General features: G+C 40.9%; 1 pseudogene; it reads left to right on the forward strand.

Annotated features, from left to right (window-relative positions):
- Nucleotides 1-5,557: 5,557 nt before the first annotated feature.
- On the forward strand, nucleotides 5,558-12,047 carry LOC127620677 (protein-serine O-palmitoleoyltransferase porcupine-like; annotated as a pseudogene).
- The last annotated feature ends 2,145 nt before the right edge of the window (nucleotides 12,048-14,192 follow it).

Genomic DNA, 14,192 nt, shown 5'->3' on the forward strand with positions numbered 1-14,192 from the left:
CATCTTGTCCTTCAATATCTTTCTTTTTTCAGTTTCTTCCTAATTTACTTTTTACTCTATTTTTTCCCTTTCAGCTTTTTAATTAAATGCTATTTTTAAAAATTACATACGTAACCTAGACGTTCCCCTTCTGTCGCTCTCTCCACGTTGTGTCAGAGAAGCGACACTAGGGGTCCACTTTTAAACATGCCATGCGCGGAGCCGTGTACATGAACTGCTGATACAGGAGCGGGCAGGTATTCTTACGTGCAAAGGTGACCAACTGTATCAGGTTGCACGTACCCTTCCCCAGTGCCCCATTAAAGCCATCATAATCCTTCAGGTTACCCTGGAGAGGGGAACAAGGTGATGCTTGCCAACCTGGGAACGGGCCAAGCCTGGCTGGGCCTCTTTTCTCTCTATGTTTCTCGCATAGAGCAACTACAGCCGGGGCCCTTACATGCATTAAGGGAAGGGGGTCTTACCCCGCTTCCTATTCTTTCAGGGGAGAAGACCCTCGTGGAGACCACACCTACCCTGCAGGGGAGGCAAAGAGTGGCGAATACATCACATGGCCGCTTAGGACCTATGTGGGAAAGTTGGCGCGGTGGTAGATCCAGCCTCGTAGAGGGGGGAAGCTTACAGCACAGCGACCGAGGAAGCTGGAACTGCCTAAGATCGTCAGCGTGTTACAGAGTTCTACGGGCTTGGACCTGAGAGAACACGTGCCGATACTGACTCAACTCGGAGATTGTAGAATCTCGCGAAAGTGTTAGGTGTTACCCACCAGATGTCTGCAAGAGAGGTGCCCCTGGCCAGTGCCCATGAGGATGCAACACTCCTGGTTGTGTGAGTTCGGACCCGCAGGGTGGGGGGGGGCACGGCCTTGGTGTGATAAGCCAGTGAAATGGCGTCGACAACCCAGTGGGCGAGCCTCTGTTTGGAGACAGCGTTCCCTTTCTGCTGTCACCCGAAGCAGACAAAGAGCTGCTCAGAATGTCTAGAGCTCTGCGTGCGGTCCAGATAGATACGCAAAGCACGTACCGGACACAGAAACGAAAGGGCTGGGTCTCCCTCCTCCCGGGGCAGCGCTTGCAGGTTCACTACCTGGTCTCTGAAGGGCGTGGTAGGAACCTTGGGCACGTAGCCCGGTCGCGGTCTTAGGATCACGTATGTGTCTGCCGGACCGAACTCCAGGCAAGTGTCGCTGACAGAGAACGCTTGCAGGTCCCCGACCCTCTTGATGGAGGCGAGCGCGATCAGCAGGGCCGTTTTGCGAGAAAGGGTCCTGGGTCCAGCTGAATCTAGCGGCTCGAAGGGGGGTCTCTGGAGGCCCGTGAGGACGATCGAGAGATCCCAGGAGGGAAACAGGTTTGGCCGGGAGTGAGTTAGCCTCCGGGCACCTTTTAGGAATCTGATAATTAAGTCGTGCTTATCTAGAGACTTGCTGTCTATCCTGTCGTGGTGAGCCGTGATGGCGGCGACATACACCTTGAGGGTGGAGGGGGACAGCCCCCTCCACCCACAAGATTCTCCTCCCGGCCCTCCACCGGAGGACAGAGCGGTCTTACCACCTCCGGAGCTAACGTCTTGGACTCTGGGTGGACTGTCTCAGGAGCGCCTGGGAGCCTTCCGTGTCCTCGAGGGGGTCCGTGAGACAGGGGGTGTAGCATTCCCGGCTGAACAGATGCAGTTTACTCTCAGGGACTGATGTTTAAATTGAATTTTGTTCCCAGAAACACCGTAAGAGCTAAATGAAAGTAAACAAACAAATATTAGACATCTCACCGTAAATTATACATGTCCATAACAAACACATGAGAATACACATATACAATCTAATTGGCTTTAGTAAATAGTGTAACAACTCAAGTTTTAGTGAGCAGGCTAATGTAATAACTTTCCCTTATTGTACTGTAGTAAACCTGAATATGCATTATAAATGTTTTAAATTACAACAATCTCCTTTTAAAAGTGCTAAATGGACTAAATGACAACTGAATTATTTTGTACAACTGACGATCTCAATTCAGAGAGAAAAACCTAAAATATATGAAGTGACCAAATAAAGGCCTAATTTCCTGAAAACAATCTATCAGACGTTCAAATCAAGAGAAACGAAGCAATAATACACTGTGTTTGCGTTCTGCGTGTGACAGTAACAATCAATCACACACACTCTACATAACGTATCACTGATTTCCACACCTGCATAGCCTAACGTTATATATATGCTAACGACCCACTAATAGCTTCAAAGGAGAACGAAACAAACACTTTAATCTCTCAAAATTTAGCATACAACAAATTAAATCGGTACCTTGTGCCCTTCATCAGCCAGGAGCTAAGAGGTAGAAAGAAACCTTTTTTTAAAGCTATATTTTCACAGTTTGGAAAATTCTCATTTCACTTCTCTGGTAGCTTTAATCAGAATGACGCATCACATTAACAGTGTTGCCAACTATTTTCAATGGAAAGTAGCTAAAGCCTGCTCGAAAAGTAGCTAAATGTCGCCAGATGACGTCATGCATCATTAGCATATTAATGACGTCATCGCGTCGTATTTGCATTCTGCCTAATTTGTCGGTACTGTAGCCTACTTCAGTTTATAATAACGGTTATCTCCCCTAAACCGTGCTCATACTGTTTTTATATAAGTATATAGCCGAATGTCCAGTAAAACGGTTCTCAATTACATATTTTCTGTTAGACAACGGAACGGAACGGAACTTAGCTAACGTTACATGTTTATGAGTTTGAAGAAGGTTTATTGTTGTGTTTGGATAAGTAAAATGTATAGAGTCTGTAAATATACGATCTGAAGTTGGAGAGTTCAGAAACCGAACCGGAATGAACTAAAACTCTGATTAGTAGTGAATATAAGCGCATGCCAAGAAAAAACGGTGAAATTAAATGTTTTGAATTAAAACAAAGGAGAAGGCAGCTGCTATGTGATCACTGATTGGTTCCTGCTAACACAGCGTGCACATGCGCAGCTCATTCATGTCTATGTCCGCTGGCGTGCAGTCAACGGAACGTGCTGCTCCTCTCATCCGCTCACTGAACAGTGCAGACGCAGCGGGGAAGTAAGACCTCACGCTTGCAGTACTGGCGATATTTGGAATTTGGAAAGTTGCTAAGGTTTGTCCAAAATGTCGCTAGATTTGTCGCTAGTCGCTTTTTGGAAAAAATGTCGCTAAAGGGGTCTGAAAAGTCGCTAAAAATAGCGACAAAGTCGCTAAGTTGGCAACAATGATCACATAGAAAGTGCGCCAATATACACACAGCGCGCCACTGCAATTCCTTTCACGGACTTCAAAATAAAAGCATGTGAGGTAAGTGACAGTCACTCTTGTAAAACAAAATAAAAATACAACATTATGTATTCAGCGAAAACCATTAATAAACCAAAACATAAACAAATAAAGAGTTTTTATCTCAGGTTTAGTAAGAGTCCCCTTTTTGCGAAAACCTTTCTCAAGTATTCCATGACCACACCGCCCTCTATGGCTGGAGGTAAAGGTGATGGCCCATTTCAGAGATAGGGAGATTTAGTGGTCCTTTACAGGGGGCGTATGCTTCCCGCGGGTTGCTGGGGCTGAGAGCTGGGCCCGGGTTGAGGCGGAGCAGAAGGTTTCCTGGCCGCGGGGGGACGCCCTCGGCAAGCAGACGGGGCATGGCCCGGGGCGGCAGGTTTTTTCGGTGGGGCATGATGTGTGAGATGGCCTCCGTCTGCTTCTTCACCGTGGAGAACTGCTGGGCGAAGTCCTCGACGGTGTCGCCGAAGAGGCCAAACTGGGAGACGGGCGTTGAGGAAGCGAGTCTTGTCAGCTTCACACTTGGCTTGGTGGACCTGCAGGAGAGCCATGGCATGCAGGGTGGAAGCAGCGCGTCCAGCGGTGCTGTAGGCCTATGCGGTCAGCGAGGATGTTGCTCTACAGGGCCAGGAGGGGAGTACAGGGCGGCCCCGCCAGGTGGTAGGGTTTCCAGGACATAAGTGGAGCGCAACTGCCCTATCTACCTGGGGAATCGCCGTGTATCCGTGGCTCGTTCCGCCGTCAAGGGTGGCGAGGGCGGATGAGCAGGTGGCAGTGTGACGAGTGGAGAGGGGTGCTCTCCATGAAGACGTCAGCTCATCATGCACTTCCGGGAAAAACGGGACCGAGCCCAGAGCCCAGACCCCAGGAACCAGTCGTCCAGCCGTGATGGCTGTGGGGAGGATGGAGGGTTCCAATCCAAGCCCACGCTAGTGGCTGCCCGTGAAAGCATGTCGGTCATCTGCGCGTCGGCCTCAGCCTGGGCGTGCAGGCCCGATAGTGGCAGACCAGGGGAGTCCTCAGCGTCAGATACCACGCCCTCCGATGCAGCGGCGAGCTCATCCACTTCGGTCTTAAGAGGATAGGCAGACTGTCTGTAAGGCGAGTCGCTGTTACCTCGAGCACGGACGGGAGTCAACGAGCGTGCCGGGGTGCGGGTGGTCCGAGGGGGCGTACCCGGCAGAGCTGCACCCGCTGCCATCCCCAAATCGCCTCCATCGGCGACGGGGGGGTGGCTGGAGTGGCTTGCTTACGGTTGTAAGCAAGCCACGACCGCAATGTTGTCATGGCCATGTTCTCACATTAAGAACATGAATCATCCACAAACGCAGCCTCGGTGTGATCGCTACCCAGACACACGAGACAACGCCTGTGGCCGTCTGAAGCGGAGAGCACTCTACCGCATCCAGGAACAACACAGGGGCGGAAAGGCATCTTTATAAAGACGCGTCCTTAAAAGGACATTCAACGCCGCTGTGTTTTGCTCTTTTAGATTATTTTTTTATCTGCGCTGTCGAAGCGCCCAGGGGCAACAATGCACATCCGTGCACGAAGGAGAAAGCCGCTGTTGTGCGCCGTAAGGTCCAACAGCATGCAGAGCATCAGAGGAATAGCAAGAACTTGGTGTGTAACTTGCAGCAACTGCAAACACAAACATCGGCTCCGAAGAAATTTTCTGAATGAACTCCCGTATTCGCCCCGCTTAAATACCCGTATGTCCGGGGGCGGGATATGCAAATACCGTCTGCCAACTTCTCATTGGCCTTTTTTCATAGAACAGAGGTATATATCGGCGCTCAAGAGAGACCCCTAGTGTCGCTTCTCTGACACAACGTGGAGAGAAGGGAAACTATTACTTCAACTGATTATATTATTATTTTTATTTTTGTTAAAGCAATGTAAATCATTTAATATTATTTAATTATTATTTAAAATTAATCTATGCCATGCTATTTATTTTAATTTTAAGCACAAATGGAAGTTGCTGGTCCAGGATGAGAGATATATATATATGCTTCTATGAGAGTGAAGCTGTCAGCTTCTCCACTCCTAACCTGCACAGGTGATTGTAAAGCGGTTTAAATAGCGCAGTTGTTGCTTCGGAAATGTATCAAGCGTCCCATATGCACTGTTCTATCTGTTTGCTCTGCGAGTAGAAGATGAAACAAAACTAAGTGAACCGAACATGTCCCCTCCCGGTCACCGTAGTTAAGTATTGATGAGGCAGGATAATGCTGTGTATCCCTTTGACAGATGTCTCATCTCATGTGAAGCATCTGAGTTTGCTGACAGGTGGCCTCTAATTGCTGTACGTGTTCTTTGAGCTGCACATGATGTGGGTGATTATCCTGTGCATTCTGTGTTACCTCATTCTGCTCCGTTGCATAAACTCCAGTAGCAAGGGGGTCTTCCTCTCCCTTGTCATCCTCATCTACATGCTGATGGGGTCTGTTGTCCTGTTGCTGTCAAAAAACAACTGCATTTTACAGATAAGGCCAAAGTAACATAGAAAACTAGTATGGATCTGAACAACTCTTGAATGTGCATGACCTTGCTTTGATTTTTATTGTAGCGAGCTACACATGTTAAATGCAGCGACCTGGCATAAGATGAGCGGTGAGTTAAAATTGGTCTAGTTTGTATGTTGTATTATCACATTTCACATTTTACACATTTTAGTAATTGAACAAGACAATTACTACGGAGTGGTATGGCTTGTATGCCTGCTTACTTTTTCGCAGGGCAATTATATGTCCCTTGAATTGTTCACCCCAAAATGAAAACTCTGTTATCTTTTAGTCAACCTTACATCATTCAAAATCTGTATGACTATTTTTATCGATGAAGCACAAAAGAGATGTACTGGTTCTACCAACCCTGGAGTCGAGAGTTCAAATCCAGACTGTGCTGAGTGACTCCAGCCAGGTCTCCTAGGCAACCAAATTGGTCCGGTTGCTAGGGAGAGTATAGTCACATGAGGAAACCTCCTCGTGGTCACGATTAGTGGTTCTCGCTCTCAATGGGGCATGGTAAGTTGTGCATGGAATGCAGAGAGTAGCATGAGCCTCCACATGCACACTCTGCGGTGTCATGCACAACGAGCCACGTGATAAGATGCGTGGATTGACGGTCTCAAAGCGGAGGCAACTGAGTCTTGTCCTCCGCCACCCGTATTGAGGTGATTAACGGCACCACCACGAGGACCTATTAAGTAGTGGGAATTGGGCATTCCAAATTGGGAGAAAAGAGGGTAAAATGTATGAAATTATTATTTTTATTTTTTTAAATAAGAATGAACTGGTTGCTCTTTTCCTTGCATTTACATTGAACGGAAATCTTTAGCTTCCAGAAAAGTATCAAAGTTGTCTATATGACTCATGTGTTACATTCCAGTGATTTAAAGCCATAAGATTAAGGTGAGAATTTTGCTTGTCACATTACATGTCTATCACTTACTGCCTATTTTGGTTGTGTCCAAGCTCTCAGATGATGGTGGCCATGAAGGCAATCTCTCTGGCCTTTGACCTCGATTGGGGTGCTGTGTCCTCCTTTCCCTCCCGCTGGAGTTCATGGGATATCTCGGCTTTGTGGGAACCATTATCTTTCGCCAATTGACACATGCTATTAATGGCCACAAAATTATAAATAACTTTTGTTTTATTTACCAGCTTATATGATTTTATCAGGTAATGTTGAAAGAAAAGCCATGGAATTCTGCAAACTGGATAAACATCTCTTAAAATCTGTAATTCTTAAAAAGGAGTAGTTTCATCCCAGGGGATTTAAGCAGGTTCCAGACAGAGGATAATTGGAAAGATTTAGATTTTGTTGTGTTAAACCTATAAGACAGAAAAAATAATAGGTTAACTAACTAACCATAATTAATTGCTTTTCACTTTTTTCAGTTCATTTAAAGGGATAGTTCACCCAGAAATATTTTTTTTCTCATTTACTCACCCTCATGCTATCCCAAATGTGTATGACTTTCATCTTCAGAAAACAAACAAATATTTTTAGAAGAATATTACATATAATGCAAGTGAATGGTGACCATACCTTTCAAGCTCTAAAAATCACATTAAGGCAGCATAAAATAATCTGTACGACTCCAGTGGTTTAATCTGTCTTCAGTAGTGATATAATAGGTGTTTGAGAAATTGATCAATCTTTAAATCCTTTTTATTTTTTTCTGAAAGTGAAAATCCTGCTTCTCCTTCTTCACAGGTTAAGTGTCTGGGTGTCATCCTTCATGGCACCTTATCCTTTGAAGCCCATATTAATAACATAACTCTACATACTTTCATTTACATAACATTAATCGTCGTCGTCCCTCTCTCACATTGAACAGCACAGCAATTCTTATTCATGCACTGGTTATATCACGTATGGATTACTGCAATGCTCTCTTCTCTGGTCTTCCTTCCAAACTTCTCCATAAACTTCAGCTGGTCCAAAATTCATTTCTAGAACCCCTCTATTGAATACATTTCACCTGTTCTTAAACATTTGCACTGGCTTCCAGTTAAGTACCGAATTGATTTCAAAATCGTGCTTCTTACATTTAAGTCCATAAATAATCTTACTCCCTCATACCTCTCTAATCTTTTTCATACCTATACACCTACTCGTACCCTCAGATCTTCCTCGTCAACTCTTCTTGTTATACCATGTTTCCGTCTAAAGATTATGGGTTCTAGAGCTTTTAGTTATAGTGCCCCTCACTTATGTAATTCCCTTCATCTGGACATTCATAACAGTAAAAGTATTCATTCTTTTAAATCTCGTCTTAAAACTCACCTTTTTAAACGGATTTTTTATGACTGTGCATGCTTTGAGTTTATAAATTGTATCTTCCAATGTTTTATTGTATATCATAGTACTATTTGCTTAATGTTGTTATTGTTGATGCTTTCATGGTTAACTTTTTTGTGCTCTGTTTGTACGGTGACCTTGAGTGTTGTGAAAGGGGCCTATAAATCAAATGTATTATTATTATTATATTTAAAATGGAGATTTATAGTAAAAAAATATATTTTTTAAAAGATACAAATATTGATCTTTTTCTCATCCAAAGTGATTGCATCGCTTCAGAAGACATACATTAAACCACTAGTGTTGCATGGATTACTTTTATTCTGCCTTTATGTGCTTTTTAGAGCTTCAAGGTTCTGCATTGTATGGACCTACAGAGCTGAAATATTATTCTAAAATCTTTGTATGTGTTCTGCAGAAGGAAGAAAGTCATACACATCTGGGAAGTCATGAGGATGAGTAAATGATGAGAGAATTTTCATTTTTTGTGAACTAACCCTTTAAAGCAAGAACATAATAATAAAAAATAATAACAAAATTATATGTGTAATAATTTAATTTTATAAAAATTTGCTGAATGATGTGCAGAGTTTACAAGAACTCATTTCTGGTTTGAGGAAGAGGTACTTGAGCCTTGCTGATGGGGTTGTGGGGGTTAAATATGACAGAAAAGGTTGAGGAAACACTATAAACAATCTCCCAATGTGTCTTCCAAACACGCACAGCTGTTAACATTTTAAATAAATTAAACGAGATCCGTTTTAGGCTATTTAATTGGAAAATAATTGTTTCTTTGATGAAGAAAAGATAATCTTTATTGTGCAGGACACATTTTCAATCAGTTGAATGCTTCTTATTTAATAACTATCTAACTATCTCATGCAGAGTGTTGTCTGGTTTGGAAAGATTGCTCTGAGCTTTCTGAGGAGTCAAATCTGCCTGGTTATTTCCACCTGTATTGCTCCTTATTTCTTTCCTTACTTCATTCCTATCTATGGAGAAAGACTTCCTCAAAGGTGAGCCACGATCTCCCGCTATCCCATGCTGCGATTCTACCCATGCAAAATGCATGTATGTGCCTTAAGAATGTATTGAGCTTTCAGGTTTGTGACATATTATTAATATATATATATATACAATAGCTCCAAAAACACTATTTGGACACTAAACTATAAAACAATAGATGCAGTATAAAGTTTAGAAATAAAAAAGAAGGTATTTGGACACTTTGTGGTTGTCAGGCTTAGTGGAACATATCCATATTTAATAGCATTTTTAGTGTGACTTGAGTGTTCAAAAGTGCCCAAATACTTTTTTGGGGCCACTGAATAACACACAATCAATACAAATGTTATGTTATCACGATTTTGCACAGATATTTTTTAAAGTGCATTCAGACTTGGGAAGTTTCCTGCTATCTTGGTGATACACAGCCAGTGCATTATTACATGTAAGTTTGATTTGCAACTCTCTATTTATTGTCCTCAGTGGTTTACTGAATTTTTTATGGAAGGTTTGTTGGTTAAGTATCAGGTTCCATCTGTTTAAACAGATTTTAGTTTTTGTGATGATTAAGAAAACAGTGCATCCAGAAGCCAGTTTCCCTTTAAACATGGCAGCTAAGATAAAGAAGGTTTCTTATCTCTGAACACCACAACCCAGATTTAAAATGCCCCCTACAGCTGGTATGGTTTGATAATTCAATCACTGCTGAATAGCTTGTCCTATATCACTTAGTAAGCATTGTAGTTTTGCCTGTTAGGTCGTGGCCTAGAGTGTAGCACAGATAACACTGTATGTCATTCATGCTATATACCAGTTTGACCTTTTAGAAGATTTAGAGGTGCTAAAAGTCATTTTTGGGATAACACATAAAATGTCCCTGCTCTTTTACACATATCACTGAAATAGGTGTCCTGAGAAACCGCACCTGTCTCTGTGACAAACCTAGGTGCTGTAAATAGCACAAAAGAAAAAGAACAGCCTGCCAATTTTTTTTAGCCAGTCAGAGCATTAGCTAATCAGAAACCCTCTCTGCCTTTGGATCATTTTGCATGTTTCTGTTTGCTGACTTGTCTTTGAAGTGGGGTTTTGGAGCGAGGGTGTGGTTGAAGGGATAGTCCGATTTATCCGTCTAAGTCTGGAGAAAGAGAGCAAATCTCGTTCATAGAAATATCTTTTCATTACATTATCATAGTTGTGTAGAGACCTCTGCTGGTAATTATTGAACATTGCACTTTTCAAAGTGATTCTAAATTTCAGAGTTGATAATTGCATGATTAAGTCATTATGTGTTGTTTGGCAGGGTCTCAGCTTCCATTTATGAGCAGTGCTGTTGTCTTTGGGTTTCATCACTTATGTTGAACATGGTAAACTATTATTCTTTCATTCATGGCATCCATAAAATTATGTGAACTTTAATAAGAAAATCAGTAAATCGGTTTATTAAATTAAAACATTAATAATGTTTACTACCAACATTAAACACATTTCTATGCAGAATGCTTTTTTTTTTTTACTCTCCTCTCACTTTACTGAATGTTTAATTATTTTAACATCTGTTTGGTGAAGCTGCAAATTGTCATCTAACTTGAATGTCCTGCATTACTGTCACCAATACTGACTAAAGTGACTGTCTTTGTTTCCTCTAGTTCTGAGAAAACGGTTGGTGGTTATTTTCAGTGCATGTGTACTCTCAAAGCGCTGTCCAAGTGACTGCCATCACCCAAATAAGATGGGGATCTTTTTTTCTTTGAGTTCTAGGGTTGTTTTAGTCTATGTTTACAGTAATAGTGCTGGGTCCCCACGGTCATGGAAAACCAGGGAAACATGGAATATCAGGGAATTTTATAATTGTGACTTTAAGGCACAATCAAATCTTTAAAAGAAAAAGTAATGGAAATGTATATATACATTTTTCTAGTTTTCCTCTGCTTAGAAATATCTCATCAGCTGTATATTGATTTTTTTGTAGAGTAAACTTGATTACATGCCATAGTGATCAAATAGTTCTTTTGAGACAGTTTACAAATCAGTCTCAATTATTTGTTAACAAATTAGTCTGAACCAAAATGACTTAAAAATCTGTATCCAACAAACTCAAATAACTGGAAAGGTCATAGAATTGTATTTAGAAAAAAGGGGGAGAATCCCTATAGCTGCTCCTGCACTGCAGAATCAGTTCAATGTTATTTATAATAGAATCAGTTTGAATGAAGTTTGAGATATCAACATCACAATTATACCCACTTACATTTGTTATGGAGCTTTATATATATATATATATATATATATATATATATATATATATATATATATATATATATATATTATATATTGAGGGCACTTTTTTCTTTCTTTTTTTATACCAGACAACATAACATTTCATTTTACTGTTTTATTCCATAAAATTGGTAATGAGGACAGTTGCCTACTTGGAAATATCAGTACAATTAGAATTTTTTTTTGATTTGCTGTTTTACAGATTAAGGTTACATGGCCTGTCACACCATTCAGAAATGGTCAGAGTTAAACTGGGCCAGCCATTGGATGATGCTTGGCTGTATTGTGTTTTATTGGCTCATTTAAAAATCAGAGTACAGAAAAAAAAAATTATATTATTTTTTACCAATCAGAGGATTTAATCTGAACCTTAAAGATGAGGGTGCTTGTTTACAAACCTTTTGCTGCTGTGGTACTATGAACTGCAGCCAGAGTCACATCAACCTGGCTGTCCTTCTACTGGAGAAGAGTGTCATGGATAAAGTACCTTGTTATGACTCGTGTTTTTGCAACAACAAAATAAAGTTTTCATAATGTTGATTACATGTTCCATGTATTTTGATTTAGATTAGGTACAGTTTTGGAATAAGCAAACTGAAGAAAATCATATCAGAATGTACTTGTCAAGTGTCATTTGTATCTCTTTTTGTTAGGTGATAATTTCTATGGCTTTATATAGAGAATAACATATTAATTTAGTTTCACCTGTATGTCTTGGGCCTGTATACGTGTTTCATAATTTAACAAGGGGTGTAGATTAGATCTGACAATTATATTTATTTATTTTTCTAATAAAATTGCTACCATGCCTATTTTTTATGCCATGTCATTTTGTTATGTTTACTTCAGATATTTGCCAGTTTGGACAATTTGTATTAATTTAAAGGGGTCATGACATGAGAAACCAAATTTGTCTTGATCTTTTGGTATATAAGAGGTCTTTGTATCATTAAAACGTCCTGCAAGTTTAATATTTTAAGACGTCCTCCCCATTCTAAACGAATCATTTATTTAATCAAGCTCAAAATACATCTCGTTCTGGATTCATGGTTAGAAGTGACGTGACGGTTAGAAGTGACGTACCAGCGTTTGCATATGACCGCCTCCAGCACAAGATAACTACGCTTTAAGCGCAAGACAACTACGCTCATTTCGTATCGCCGTGCACCTCACAAGTGTTCAGTCGATGGACAGCGAGCTCTGACAGAGACTACTTGTGCACAGGACAATTACGATGCCACACAGATGTGCTGTTCCTGACTGTGGTCAAACAAAACCTCTGAATAAGCTGCCGAAAGATCCAGACGTCAGGGAAAAATGGATGCAGTTTATTTTTTGCGGACGTCCCAGTCACGGCAGTGTTAACTTAAGCATTTGTTCTGTACATTTTAAGGATGACTGTTTTGAGAACAAATCTCAATATGATGCTGGCTTTGCCAGAAAACTGTTGCTCAAAGATAAGTCCGTGCCGACTATTCTGGGAACAACGACGACGCTAAACTGTAAGTAATCTATTTTAAACTTTAAACTACTTTTTAAAGCGCAATTTCATTCATTATGAATAATCACAGTGTTTTTACTTAGTTTACTTGCATATTGTTCTGGCTGGGGCGTCAATAATTGATACATAGGCACTGACGTTAGCCAATCATAACAGTGGGCGTTAACACTGAAGTCTTAAATGGAAAACGCCCCCAAAACAGACTGTTTGAATCAGAGGATGAGAAACAGGGTGGGATAAGGTCATAAATCACTAGATTTTAAAAGTTTTTCTTAAAAGAAAATATATTAATACTATAATTGCACCTAAGGGAACATAATAATACAATAAAAAAACCCATGTCATGACCCCTTTAACTGCAGAAACATTCCCCCTGGGAACTGCTTGGATTGGAGTGCTTATTAAAGGGATAGTTCACCCAAAAATAAAATTCTATTTTCATTTACTCACCCTCATGCCATCCCAGATGTGTATGACTTTTTTCCTCTTCAGAACACAAATGAATATTTTTAGAAAATGATTTAAGCTCTGTAGGTCAGTACAATTCAAGTGAACAGTGGCCAGAAATCCGAAGGTCCAAGAAGCAGCATAAAAGTAATCCATAAGACTCCAGTTGTTAAATCCATAACTTAAAAGTCAATATGATAGGTGTGGGTGAGAAACTGATCAAGTCATTTTTTACAATAAATCTCTGAAAGTCACTTAAGGCACCTGTTTAGTTTCACTTTGACATCTGAACGTGAATGTGTAGATTTATAGTAAAAAGGACTTCTTGCCCACACTTATCATATCACTTTTAGAGATATGGATTTAACCACTGAAGTCAGACCGATTACTTTTATGCTGTATTTATCTGCTTTTTGGACCTTCAGATTTCTGGCCACTGTTCGCTTACATTGACAGAGCATTAGACCAACTGAGCTTAACTTTTCTTTCAAAAGGTCTTCATTTGTGTTCAGCAGAAAAAAAAGTCATACACATCTGGGATGGCATGAGCATAAGTAAATGATAAGAGAGTTTTCATTTTTGGGTCAACTGTCCCTTTAAGGCTACACTATTATGTAACTGTTCTTTGTCATTTAGTAAATACTTTTTATCCAAAGTGATAATCACTCATGTTGATAGAGCAGCCTGTAACACCTCCACAGACCTGAGACTTATGCATGGATCCTATTTGTGGACATCAGTTCAGCCTTCAATACGATCATGCCTGATCTTCTCTCAACCAAACTGACACAGCTTTCCGTGCCAACCAAAATCTGTCGGTGGATCAATAGCTTTATGACAGAAAGGCAGCAGCT

The sequence above is a fragment of the Xyrauchen texanus genome, chromosome 27, assembly GCF_025860055.1.
Source record: "Xyrauchen texanus isolate HMW12.3.18 chromosome 27, RBS_HiC_50CHRs, whole genome shotgun sequence".
In the NCBI taxonomy this organism is placed as follows: domain Eukaryota; kingdom Metazoa; phylum Chordata; class Actinopteri; order Cypriniformes; family Catostomidae; genus Xyrauchen; species Xyrauchen texanus.